Genomic DNA, 12,816 nt, shown 5'->3' on the forward strand with positions numbered 1-12,816 from the left:
AAAAAGAAGAATTTGTGGACAGAAAGGTGGCAGGGGAAATGGGATCTTTAACCACTGATTCTGGTGGACCTCATCTACCTGGAAGGTTGTCCAGGTGCTGGTGACCCCATTCAGATTTCAATAGAGAGAATTTCTAAATGCTTCTTCCTCCTTTATCAAGATGATTTGGGGGATTTAAAATTAATTGGAGTATATTACTTTTATTGTGCAATGTTTATAAATGTTTTATAACTCCTCAGGAAAAAATGTATGGCATTGACATATATGGATATATATGAGACACATTTGTTTTATATGTTAAAACAATAAATTCATACTACTTTATTTAAAATGTCAGTGTATGTCCTTCCATTTCTGAATAATGGATGCTCAAGACTTAATTATTAAGGAATTATATTTCTCTTTATACATTTTATACTTACTGTCTATAAAATAAACAATTAATATTCAGAGCATGCTGTGGCATACCACTTCATGCTTAAATCTAACTATTTCAGTATTTTTACTCTTGTACAGGTATGTGTATATGCATGCATTTTGTATGTATAGGCATGTGTGTGTGCATGTATGTGCTTATGCACATGTGTGTAGATGGGTAGGCCAGAGGTCAATGTCAGTTGTTTTCCTCAATTTCTTTCCATCTCATATTTTAAAAAATATTTTATTTACTTATTTATTTGAACAAGTCAGAGAGAGAGGAGCAGATATATATATAGAGAGAGGATGGGTGTACCCTGGCCTCTAGCCACTCCAAATGAATTCCAGACACATGTGCCGCCTTGTGCATTTGGCTTTATGTGGGTACTGGGGAATTGTACCTGGGTCCTTGGTTTTTCAAGCAAATGCCTTAACCACTAAGCCATGACTTAATCTTATTTATGAGTCCAGGTCTCTTACTGAAGTGGGAACTTATTGATTCAGCTGGAATAACTAGCCATGAGTTCCAGTGTTCCATTTCCACCTCCCCCATGCTACCACAGAGCAAGCCACCCTGCCAGCATTTATGTGAGTGCTAGGAATGAGGACTCAGCTCTGCGTGCTTGCCTAGCAAACAATTTACTGATCAAGTAATCCTCCCATCCCTCAAAGTGTTTGTTTTTCAATATGAACTTCTCAATTAGAAAGATTTTCACAATTTGTAAAATATGTATCTTCAGAAATTCTTAAATTCTATTAATTTTCTTCCAAGAAGTTACTCTTGACTTGGTTAGCTTCTTTTTTAAAAAAATTTATTTATTTATTTATTTATTTGAGAGCGACAGACACAGAGAGAAAGACAGAGAGGGAGAGAGAGAGAATGGGCACGCCAGGGCCTCCAGCCTCTGCAAACGAACTCCAGATGCGTGTGCCCCCTTGTGCATCTGGCTAACGTGGGACCTGGGGAACCGAGCCTCGAACCGGGGTCCTTAGGCTTCACAGGCAAGTGCTTAACCACTAAGCCCTCTCTCCAGCCCTTGGTTAGCTTCTTAATAGTAGATTAGTTATTTCATTCATGAATTTGTCTTTTGACCTATACTTATTACTCATTTCACTGTTCCTTCTCAAGGTATGTATCTTTAATGCAAATGCATCAATACTCTTTCTTTCTTCCAAATATAGTTATTCATGAGCTTTTATTTAAAATGACCTCTTTGTCAATTTTTGGTTTAAATGTATTTATATATCATGTATAAAAGAGACATCTTCCAGGCATGCTGGTGCACACTTTTAATCACAGCACTCATAAGGCAGAGGTAGGAGGATTACTATGAGTTTAAGGCCACCCCGAGACTACATAGTGAATTCCAGGTCTGCCTGGGCTAGAGCAAGACCCTACCTCAAAGAAAAAGAAAAAAAAGAGAAGAGATTTCTCTCTTAAAAGTCTTATCATTCTGTTCTAAGCACTACTTAATTTTAGTCTTTACTAGTTAACCTAAGACATCATTTTTATTCATTAAAATTTATTTTGGGGGGGCTGGAGAAATGGCTTAAGGCACTTAAGTGGTTAAGGCACTTGCTTACAAAGCTAATGGACCCAGGTTCGATTTCCCAGAAACCACGTAAGGCAGATGCACAAGGGGGTGCACACATCTGGAGTTGTTTGCAGTGGCTGGAGGTCCTGGTGCACCCATTTTTTTCTCTTTCCCTCCCTCCTAGCCCATTTCTCTCTCTCTCAAATAAAGAAAAAATTTTAAAAAATGTATCTTTGGGGGAATAGGTGAGTTTGTTTTCAGTGTTTTAAATTTATGAGCTAATTATATTATTTTTCATAGGACATAATTTCAATGACATATTTGATACTAAAGGAGGCTATAAAATTCACTCTCTTTATTTATCATTAGTTTTTATGAATTCTCATGTGCTTTCATTCATGTGCATTCAATGATTAGTCAGTGTACAATGATATAGTTGAATGAACTTTATTAACTTTATTTTTCTAAAGTTCAGTACCCTAATGGTTTCTTTATTTGCATGACCTATCCATTTTTTACCAGGAATATGCCGAAACCCTTCACTATCACTCTCGTTCAAATCATTTGGTTAACCTGGAGCCATTCTTTCTCTATCTCTTTAAATAGATGTAAAGTCAGGGTATTAAATACTTTGGAATACCTTTGTCCCCAGATTCTCTGACTTGTTCCTTCACTTCCTTCAAGTTCATGACCTATATATTATATGAAACATTATGGTAGAATTGGACCTGTGAAAGAACATGAAGCTGATTGTTCCCAACCCTCCTCTCAGGCTGAAATAATAAAAGAGAAGCAAAAAGTTATCTTAATTATAGCTGAAAAGACTGGTTCCAATACAACCTTTAAGGGATACAGATGTTGGATCTTTACCATGTTCTTCATTAAACTGAATTTTGTTTGATTTCTACAAACTCCAGATTCCTTGTGGCAAACCATAGCAGACTTCCATAAGCTTAAAACATCTGACAACTTCCAAATCAAGTTACCCCTTACCAAATCCTTGATAACATGTTCATGCTATTTCAGATGCTACTTTATTTATATATTTTATTTTATGGTTGTTGCCATAAAATTATTAATTTTAGTATCAGTATGTATATATTTATGATTCTAAAATATTGTTGGCTTTATATTTCTAGATCTTTTTGAGTTTTCTACATATTCAGCCTGTTGTCTAAGAATATAACTAGCTTATTTTTTCTCTCCTCATAATTATCTTAATTTTTTTCTTATGAAAGGTTTTCACTGGTCAATATATTCCATTTACATTTAGAAAAAACTATTTTCCAACGTAGAGGAAATATACCATGGTATCAAATATTCTACTGTTAAGAAGCATCTATAGAAAGCTCAAAGTAACCAGTGCTTTCGATGCAAAAAGTAAAATTAAAAAAATTCTGACAACTGTCAATATTTTCAAAAGCAATGTATCAATCTTGATCTGTATTAGAATGTAGTTATTTTTCACACCAGTAATTCAAAACCCAAGATGAGATTTTATATATATGGACGAATATATATAAAAGCAATGCAAACAGTTATTGAGCTTTGTCTTTTGGACAAGAGTGCCAAATCAGCCTCTCTTCATAGAAAGCAACGACGATCTGAGGACATTTCATGTTCGCCTCCAGCACCAGGTCGGCCTCATCGGAGTCCTTCCATTTCTTGAGAAACATCAATTCCCCACTGCTGTTTGTGGCACCGATTATTTGTTCAGGATCAAGACCTCTGGCAAAGCCTCTGGGGTTTGTCAGCAGTATCTCTTTTCTTCTTTGATTTGCTATCATCAGATTCACCGTCAGATAAAGATTTTCTTTTTGTACCATCTTTTTCTTTACCAGCCTCTTGAGAATTAAGAAATGCTTCAATTAACTCTGGACAATCTAAATTTTCTTCAGGTTCCCAAGGATTGTCAGCATCTGTAAATCCCTTCCACCTCAGGAAATATTTCACCTTCCCATTCACTACACGTCGATCCAGTACTTTTTCTACCACAAATTCTTCAGGCTCTGCCTCTTCAACGTTTTTACTTTTCACATCATTCTGTTTCTTTCCCACCTTTTTCAAAGTGGTTTTATTGGAGGCTTTTTTTTTTTTTTTTAGTTGCAGACTGGAATAGTTCACCATGTCTGATGCTCCCGGCCACGGGTCCTGCAGCATCTCCAGACTGTGCACCTGGGTTCCTGTACAAGAGCTTTATAACCTCATGATATTCCACTGATTGTTTGATACTTTCCTGGGCTACTGGTGTATCATTCAATATGTCATTTTCCACTCCAATATATGGACAGTTCCCCCTATTTTTCCATTCAGTAGTTTGAGAGTTTCAAGTGTTATATGCAGGTCTTTCATCCACTGGGAGTTGAATTTTTTGCATGGTAAGAGGAGTGTATCTAGTTTAATTTTTCTAGTTGTGCTTAGCCAGTTTGTCCAGCATCATTTGATGAAGATGCTGTCTTTTCTCCAGTGTATGTAGTTGCCATCTTTTTTCAAAGATCAAGAAGCTGTAGTTACTTGAACTAAGAGCTGGGTCTTCAATTCTGTTCTGGTGGTATATGTGTCATGTGTCTGTTTTTATGCCAGTGTCATGTTGTTTTTGTTGCTATGGTTTTGAAGTATAGCTTTAGATCATGTACAATAATACCACCAGAGGTCTTTCTTTTACTCAGAATATTTTTGGATATATGGGGCCTTCTTCCATTCCATATGTACTTTGAGATTATTATTATTATTTTTTTTGTATTTCTGTGAAGAAAATTATGCTGGGATTTTTATTGTTTTTTGTTGAATCTATATATTGCTTTTGGTAGAATTGCCATTTTAATAATATAAATTCTAACTAATACAAGAGAATGGGATGTCTGCCCATCTTCTCATGCTTGCCTCAATTTCTTTCTTATTTATTTTTATGAGAGAAAGAGAGAGAGAAAATTGCTGCTCTACATCCATAGCCACTATAATCAAACTCAACAGGCTTATGCCATCTTGTATGCATGTGTCAACTTGTGCACATGCGTCACCTCCTGTGTCTGGCTTACCTGAGTTCTGAGGAGTTGAACCTGGGTTCTTAGCTTTGCAGGCAAGTGCCTTACTACTAAGTCATCTCTCCAACACTTTATTTTATGAGAGAGAGAGAGAGAGAGAGAGAGAGAGAGACAGAGGGAGAGCAAGAGAGTTTTTGAGTGTGTTTATATTTTCATTATACAGGTTTTTCACATCCTTGGTTAGTGTTATTCCAAGTTATTTGAGTTTTTGTAGATATTGAAGAAACGACAGCCACACTGATATCTTTCTCTATATATTTGTCTTTTCTATATAGAAAGGCTATTGATTTTTGTGTGTTGATTCGTTTCATGCCACTTTGATGAAAGAATTTAGAACCTTTAGAAGTTCTAAGGTAGAGTATTTTGGGTCACTTGTGTATAGGATCATGTCATCTGTGAACAGGGTTGGATTGACTTCTATCTTTGAAATTTATCTCCTTTAATATCTTTCTTCTGTCTTATTGCTTGGGCTAGGATATCTAACACTATGTTGAAGAGGAGTGGCAAGACTGGGCATCTTGTCTTATTCCTGATCTTAATGAAAACTCTTTGAGTCTTTCCCCATTAAGTGTGATTTGAGCGTTAGGTGCTTTGTTTATAGCCTTTAATATTTTGTGATATGTACCTTACATGCCTAGTCTTTCCAGAATTTTATCATGAAGTAATGAAGTTTTTTTTTGTGTGAAACGCCTTCTCTGCATAATGGAAATGATCATGTGGTTCTTGCATTTACAATTATTTATGTGGTGTATTGCTTTAATTGATTTCTATATGCTGAACCATCCCACTGCATCCCTGGGATGAAGTCTACTTGGCCAAGGTGGATGGTGCTTTCATATATTGTTGAATTTGATTTACTCATATTTTTTTCAGGAGTTTTTTCACCTAAGTTCATCAGGGATGTAGGTCTATAGTTTTCTTTTCTTATTGTCACTGTCTGGTTTGGGGATTAGTTTGATGCTAGCTTCATAAAAGGAGTTGGTGAGCATTCCCTGCTCTCCAATTATGTGAAAAACCTTGAGGAAATGTTCTCAGTTTTTTGATGATGGTTTGTTAGAATTCAGCTGAGAGTCTGTCAGGTCCTGAACTATTCCTTTTTGAAGGGTTTTGATTATATTTTCAAGTTCAGTGGGTAAAATAGGTTTGATTCGGGGATTTATCTGTACTAAAATTTAGTTTTGGTAGGTAGTATGTGCCTAGATATCCAACCATTTCTTCCACCTTATCCAATTTCATGGAGCAGAGGTTTTGGAAATATGTGTTGATGATTCTTCAAATTTCATTAATGTTTATTGTGACCTTTCCCTTTTCATTTCTTATTCTTTTAATTTTAGATTTATCTTTTATTTCCAGTTGATCAAATTGGCTTTGGGTTTATCAATCTTGCTTATTTTTTTTTAAAGAACTCTATCATGGTTTCATCATTTTTCTTTATTGTTATTAGTTTCCAATTCATTAATTTCATCTTTGATATTACTTATTTATTTCTATCTTGAACTTTTAGTATTGGATTGTTCTTATTTTTCCAACACCTTTAGATGGATGGTTAGGTTATTAATGTGAGAAATCCCTGTCTTTGTTATGAAAGCATTTAATGCTATTAGTTTTCCTCTTATGACTATCCCATAAATTTTGATTATGTTATGGTTTTTATTATTCATTACTAGAAATTTTATAATTTCTTTTTTATTTCTTCCATAACCAATGCCTTATTTAACAGCCTATTGTTCATTCTCTAGGAGCTGATGTAATATATGTTGTTTCTTATTGTTAATATCTAGGTTTAGCACATTGTGTTTGGATATGATGCAGGAAGTTACATCAATTTCTTTTCTGAATTTATGGATGTACATTTTATTTTCTATTATATGATATATTTTAGAGAAGATTCTGTGGGCTGTTGAGAAGAATATGTATTCTGTAGAATTGGGATGGAATGTTCTATAGATGTTTTTTAGGTCTAGTTGATCTATAGTGTTGTTAAGCTCTATTACTTCCTTTCTGATTTTCTACTTGTATTATCTGTCTATTGATGATAATGGGGTACTTAAATCCCCTGCTGTGATGGTATTGGGACTTATTTCTGGCTTGCTGTCAAGTAGTATTTGTTTTATAAAATGTGGTGCACCTGCATGGTATGCATAAATTTATAATTTGGCTGCCCTCTTGTTGTATTATTCCCTGGAAGAGTAAAAAGTAGCCTTCTTTTCCTTTTTTTTCATTAGTTTTGTCAGATTAATATAGCCTCACCTTCTTGTCTCTTATTTTCATTTGCTTAGAAAATCATTTTCCATCCTTTCACCTTGAGGAGTTGTCTATCTTTAGTGATTATGTGGATTTCTTCAAGACAGCAGATTGAAAGGTCCATTTTTTTGATGCACACTGGTAATATGTCTTTTAATGGGTTAATTATGCCCATCAATGTTTCTGTTATAATTCTGAGATTTAATTTAATCCCTGACATATTAGAGGTTTTATATGGTTTGGTGATTTCTTAGGGTTTGTATGGTTTTCTCCCTATACTAGTTTTGGTTATTGCCCTCTTCCTCTTGTAAGCTCTTCAGGTTTGTTGTTTGACTCTTCTGTATGAAGTATTCTTTGTAGCTTTGGCTTCTTGTTCATATAATAATATGGCTCTCTCTTATGGAAAGTTTTTCTATTTCCATTGATTATAAGGGATACTTCCACTGGGTACAGTAGTTTTGATTGGAAGCAATAGTTTTTTAGACTTTGAAGTGATCCATTCCAAGCCCTCCTGGCTTTCAGGGTTTCCATTAAAAAATTTGAAGTAATTCTGTTGGAACTGCCTTTGTTTGTAATGAGTTGTTTCTCTCTTACTGCCTTTTTATCCCACTCTCTTTGTTTTCTTAATTTAGAGTTTTAATATCATGTACCTCGGTAAGTTTCTTCTCTGGTTCAGTTAGTGTTCTGGGAGTTTCTTATTTCTGGATGGGTCTGTCTTTTGAGAGGGTGGATGTTTTCATTAATAGTTTTATTGAACATTTTCTCCACTTTGGCTTGAATTTCTTCCCCTTTTGTTATACCCATGATCTGATAATTTAGGGTATCCCACAATTCCCTCATTTTCTGTTTGCATGATTTTTGTACTTATCAAAGTTTCTGGACTCCCAAGTGATTTTTTTTTGTCTTGCCTTCCAGATCTGAGGTTCTGTCCTCCACATGATTAACTCTGTTAGTGAGGGTAAACAGAGAGGCAATATAAGATATATTTAATTCTTGCTTTCAGATGCATTTTTATGAATCGTGTTTATCCAGTTTTGAGTTCCAATTTAGGTTGTGGCTTGGTATTTTTTAAATTAGTATTATATTTATTAATATGACAGAGAGAGAGAGAGATGTGGGGGGAGAGAGAGGAAGACAGAGAGAGAGAGGAAGACAGAGAGAGAGAGAGAGAGAGAGAGAATGGGTGCACCAAGGCCTCTAGCCATTGCAAACAAACTCCAGACACATGTGCCACTTTGTGTATCTGGCTTATATGGGTACTGGGGAATCAAACTTAGGTCCTTAGGCTTTGCAGGCAAGCACCCTAACATTAAGCAATCTATCCAGCCTGGTTTGATTTTTGTTTATTTATTTATTTATTTATTTTTATTATTTTTTATGAATTACTTTTGTACTCAGTGAATACAGTCAGGTTGGTACCATTGTTAGCCTCCTCTCTGCCCCCCCACTGGCCTCTCCTTATTGAGGTATATAGGTCATGCATTGTGGAGCTAGGCCTCAGTTACAGGTATGAGGAAATGTATCTACGTATCATGGCCCAACGTGTGGCTCTGACATTCTTTCTACCCAATGTTTTTCTCCTGTGTTTTGATCATGAAGTGATGTTGTATTATGTCAAAGGCCTTTTCTGCATCTATCAAAATGATCATGTGATTTTTGTGTTTAACCTTGTTTATGTGGTGTATTACATTGACTGATTTCTGGATGTTGAACTACCCCTGTATTCTTGGGATGAATCCCACTTGATCAAGGTGGATAATTCTATTGATGTGTTGTTGGATTCGGTTTGCAAGGATTTTGTTCAGAATCTTTGCATCTAAGTTCATCAGGGAAATAGGCCAGTAGTTTTGTTTTCTTGTGGCATCTCTGCCCAGTTTTGGTATTAGGGTGATACTAGCTTCATAGAAGGAGTTGGGGAGCTTTCCCTGTTCTCCAATTGTGTGGCACAGTTTGAGAAAGGTTGCTTTGAGTTCTTCCATGAAGGTTTGATAGAATTCATTTGAGCAGCCATCTGGTCCTGGACTCTTCTTTTTGGGGAGGTTTTTTGTTACCTTTTCAATCTCAGTGAATGTGATAGATTTGTTCAGGAGATTAATCTGCTCTGAGTTTAGCTTTGGTAGATGGTATGTGTCCAGGAATTTATCCATTTCCTCCATGTTATCCAGTTTTGTGGAACAGAGATTTTTGAAATAAGTCCTGATGATTCTCCCAATTTCACTTTTATCTGTTGTGATATCTCTGTTTTCATTTTGAATTTTGTTAATTTGAAACATCTCTCTTTCTTTTTTTTTTTTTTTTTTCTTGATCAATTTGGTCAGGGGTTTGTCAATCTTGTTTTTTTTTCTTCTTCTTCTTCAAAGAACAAACTCTTTGTTTTGTCAGGTTTCTTAGTTTCCAATTCATTAATTTTGGCTCCATTCTTAGTTATTTCTTTCTATTTGGAAATTTTTGGGTTGGAGTTTTCCTTGCTTGTCCAGTGCTTTTCGGTGGATGGTTAGGTTATTGATTTGGGATCTCTCTGTCTTTGTTATGAAGGCATTTAGTGCTATGGATTTTCCCCTGAGGACTTCCTTCATTGTGCCCCATAGGTTTAGTATGATGTATTATTATTGTCATTCATTTCTAGAAATTTCACAATGTCATTTTTTATTTTGCCCACTATCCATTTAATGTTTAAATGTGTCCTATTCAGTTCCCAGGAGCCGATGGGATTCTTGGTGGGTCTTTTGTTGTTAATTTCTAGCAAGATAGCATTGTGATCTGATATCATTTAGGGAATTATGTCAATCTTCCTAAATATATGAAGGCAGGCTTTATGGCCCACTATATGATCTATTTTAGAGAATGTTGCATGGACTGATGAGAAGAATATGTAATCTATGGATTTGGGATGGAATGTATTGTAGATGCCCAATAGGTCTAAGTGATCTATGGTTTTGTTGAGCTCTCTAACTTCCCTGTTGAGTTTCTGTTTGGATGATCTGTCCATTACTGATAATGGTGTATTGAAGTCCCCAACTATGATGCTGTTGGTGGTTATTTCTGTTTTATTGTCAAGTAGGTTTTGTTTTATGAACTGTGGTGCCCCTGTGTTTGGTGCATAAAGATTTATGATATTGATATCCTCTTGATCCCTTGATAAGTAGGAAGTGGCATTCTTTGTTTTTTTGATTATTTTTTGGTTTGAAGTCTATTTTATCTAATGTTAATATAGCTATGGCTGATTGTTTCTTATTCCCATTTGCTTGAAATATTGTTTCCTGTTGGAGACGAGGAGATGAGCCCTGAACAGATCTTTGCCCTGAAATAACCTCTGCCCTGAGATAACTTCTGCCCTGAGCAACTTCCGACCTTTCCTCATCCCCCCACCCTGCCATACCTAACTGATTCCATCCCCTCACCCCGCCACACCTAACTAATTAACATCCTGCCTGGTGACTGCAGAGACGTGAGAACTATACCGGGAATTCTTAGAATAACTGCAAACTGTCCTAGGCCAAAGGCCAAGAAGATTCTGTAACTTTCCACCACCTGCCTCCTCCAGCCCCCCCTCACCCAAGACCCTAACCCTAACCCTTAAAAAGGCCGCTGTGGCTCAATAAAATTGGACTCTTGACAAGTGTACATTTGCTTGAGTCCCTTCCTCTCTCTCGCCCATCTTATTTCAGGTTGGGGTCCTCCTCGCCCCCATGAATAACGAGGTCCCGCGGGTCGGGACAAGTGGCGCCCAACGTGGCGGCTCGAGGCACGGACTCCTACCGGACGGAGACCCCCAGTTCAGCGACCTCCGGAGGATTTGTTAAGTGGTCACCGCTTCTCCACCCAAGAAGACGGCAAGACCTGGTAAGTTTTCCCTCTTCATTCCGTCCCATCAAGATGGGCCATTCATTGTCTAAAGAGGCTTAAAGCCTCTCTCAGAGAGCGAGGAATACGGGTAAAGAAAAAGGATCTTATACAGTTTTTTATTTTTGTTGATAAGACATGTCCATGGTTTATGATTGATGGACTTAACATTCATCCCAAGAAATGACAAAGGGTCAATAAAGAATTAAATCAAAACTTACTACTGAAGAAATGGCAAAGAGTCGACACCTCTGTCTCCTGTGTGAGATATGTGTCGACCCCAGAGCTCTGGTTTCCTAAATAAAGCCTCATGCGTTTGCAGCAAGTTGGGTCTCCTGTGTGTCTTTGGGTGCGTGCTATCTCGAGACTTGAGTGAAGGTCTCCTTCTGGGGGTCTTTCAATTGAGAGCTCGTCCAGGGATTTGCACATCTACCCAGGACTCCGGAGACCCCCTTGGAGGTAAACAATGTAAATGTCTGCAGCGCTGCTTGTCTGAGTGTTTGTCTGAGTGATTTCTGTGATTTCTGTTGCTCTGATCTGTTTTAATTTCGGTTTGGGCAGCTGTTGTTCAGGACCGTGAGGACCTGACAATGGTGGTTGGCAGGACCACAGGCTGCAATCCTGGGGGACGCCCCAGGATCTGAGGAGAGTCAGGGTGGCTGACAGTCTCCTATCTGGTAAAGGAAGATTGTGTATTTCTCCTTCAGGAGAAACCACAGAGGCATCTTCCATCTGAAACTGCATTTGGTTTTCTGTTCTGGACACATCGGAGGTGTCACGGTTTTTGGTTTCTTTTTGTCAGTATCTATTTTGTGTCTGTTTGTGGACTCTTGTTTCTAATTATGGGACAGACTATGACGACCCCCCCTGACTCTGACGGTATCTCATTTCTCTGAAGTTAGAAGTAAGTCTCATGACTTATCTGTAAAAATTAAAAAAAAAAAAAAAAGGTAAATAACAGACTTTCTGCTCCTTTGAGTGGCTGCCAGAGGGAGCATTTGATCTAACCATTATTTCTGCTGTTAAGAATATTGTTTTTCAGAAGGGACCCATTCTCACCCAGATCAACAGCCATACATCCTGGTCTGGGAGAGCCTAATGATGGATCCCCCAGCATGGGTCAAGCCCTGGATCCACCCCCGCCACGGTCAGGCTCCCAAGTCCTGGCAGTGGCCCAACAAGCCACGAGAAAACCAAGCCGAATGGCCACAGACCCCTCGGCTCAGCCCAAAATATATCCTGAAATAGAGGACCCTCCCGAGTGGCCCTCTGCCCCGATTCCATCTCCCCCACCTTAGCCGCCTGCTCTCCCCGCTCTAGCTTTGGCTGAGGGAGGAGGAGATGGGCCCACTGCAGGGACTAGAAACTGAAGGACCTGATTCTACCGTATGAGCCTTTGGTCCTCCCCCTGACCTAGCATGTCTCAGGCCCAAATGAGCAGCCTACCTAGCTCCCAAATGAGATTGATGTGGGATTCCCTCTCACCCGACCTGAATGGAATTACAACTCAGCAGAAGGTAGGGAGCAACTGACAGTCTACCGCCAGGCTCTGATGGCAGGTCTCAGGGGGGCTGCTCGCCACCCCGCGAATCTGGATAAGGTAACCTCCCTCTATTTTTTTAGAATGCTTGATGGAGGCTTCCCGGAGATATACTCCTTTTGGCCCTACTTCTCCGAGTCAACAAGCAGCAATAACAATGACATAGATAAGGCAGTCCGCTCCAGACATTAAA

General features: G+C 37.9%; 1 pseudogene; it reads right to left on the reverse strand.

The window, feature by feature from the left end:
• Positions 1-3,490: 3,490 nt before the first annotated feature.
• Positions 3,491-4,112, reverse strand: LOC101602581 (annotated as a pseudogene).
• Between the last annotated feature and the right edge of the window lie 8,704 nt (positions 4,113-12,816).

The sequence above is a fragment of the Jaculus jaculus genome, chromosome 5 (assembly GCF_020740685.1).
Source record: "Jaculus jaculus isolate mJacJac1 chromosome 5, mJacJac1.mat.Y.cur, whole genome shotgun sequence".
Lineage (NCBI taxonomy): Eukaryota > Metazoa > Chordata > Mammalia > Rodentia > Dipodidae > Jaculus > Jaculus jaculus.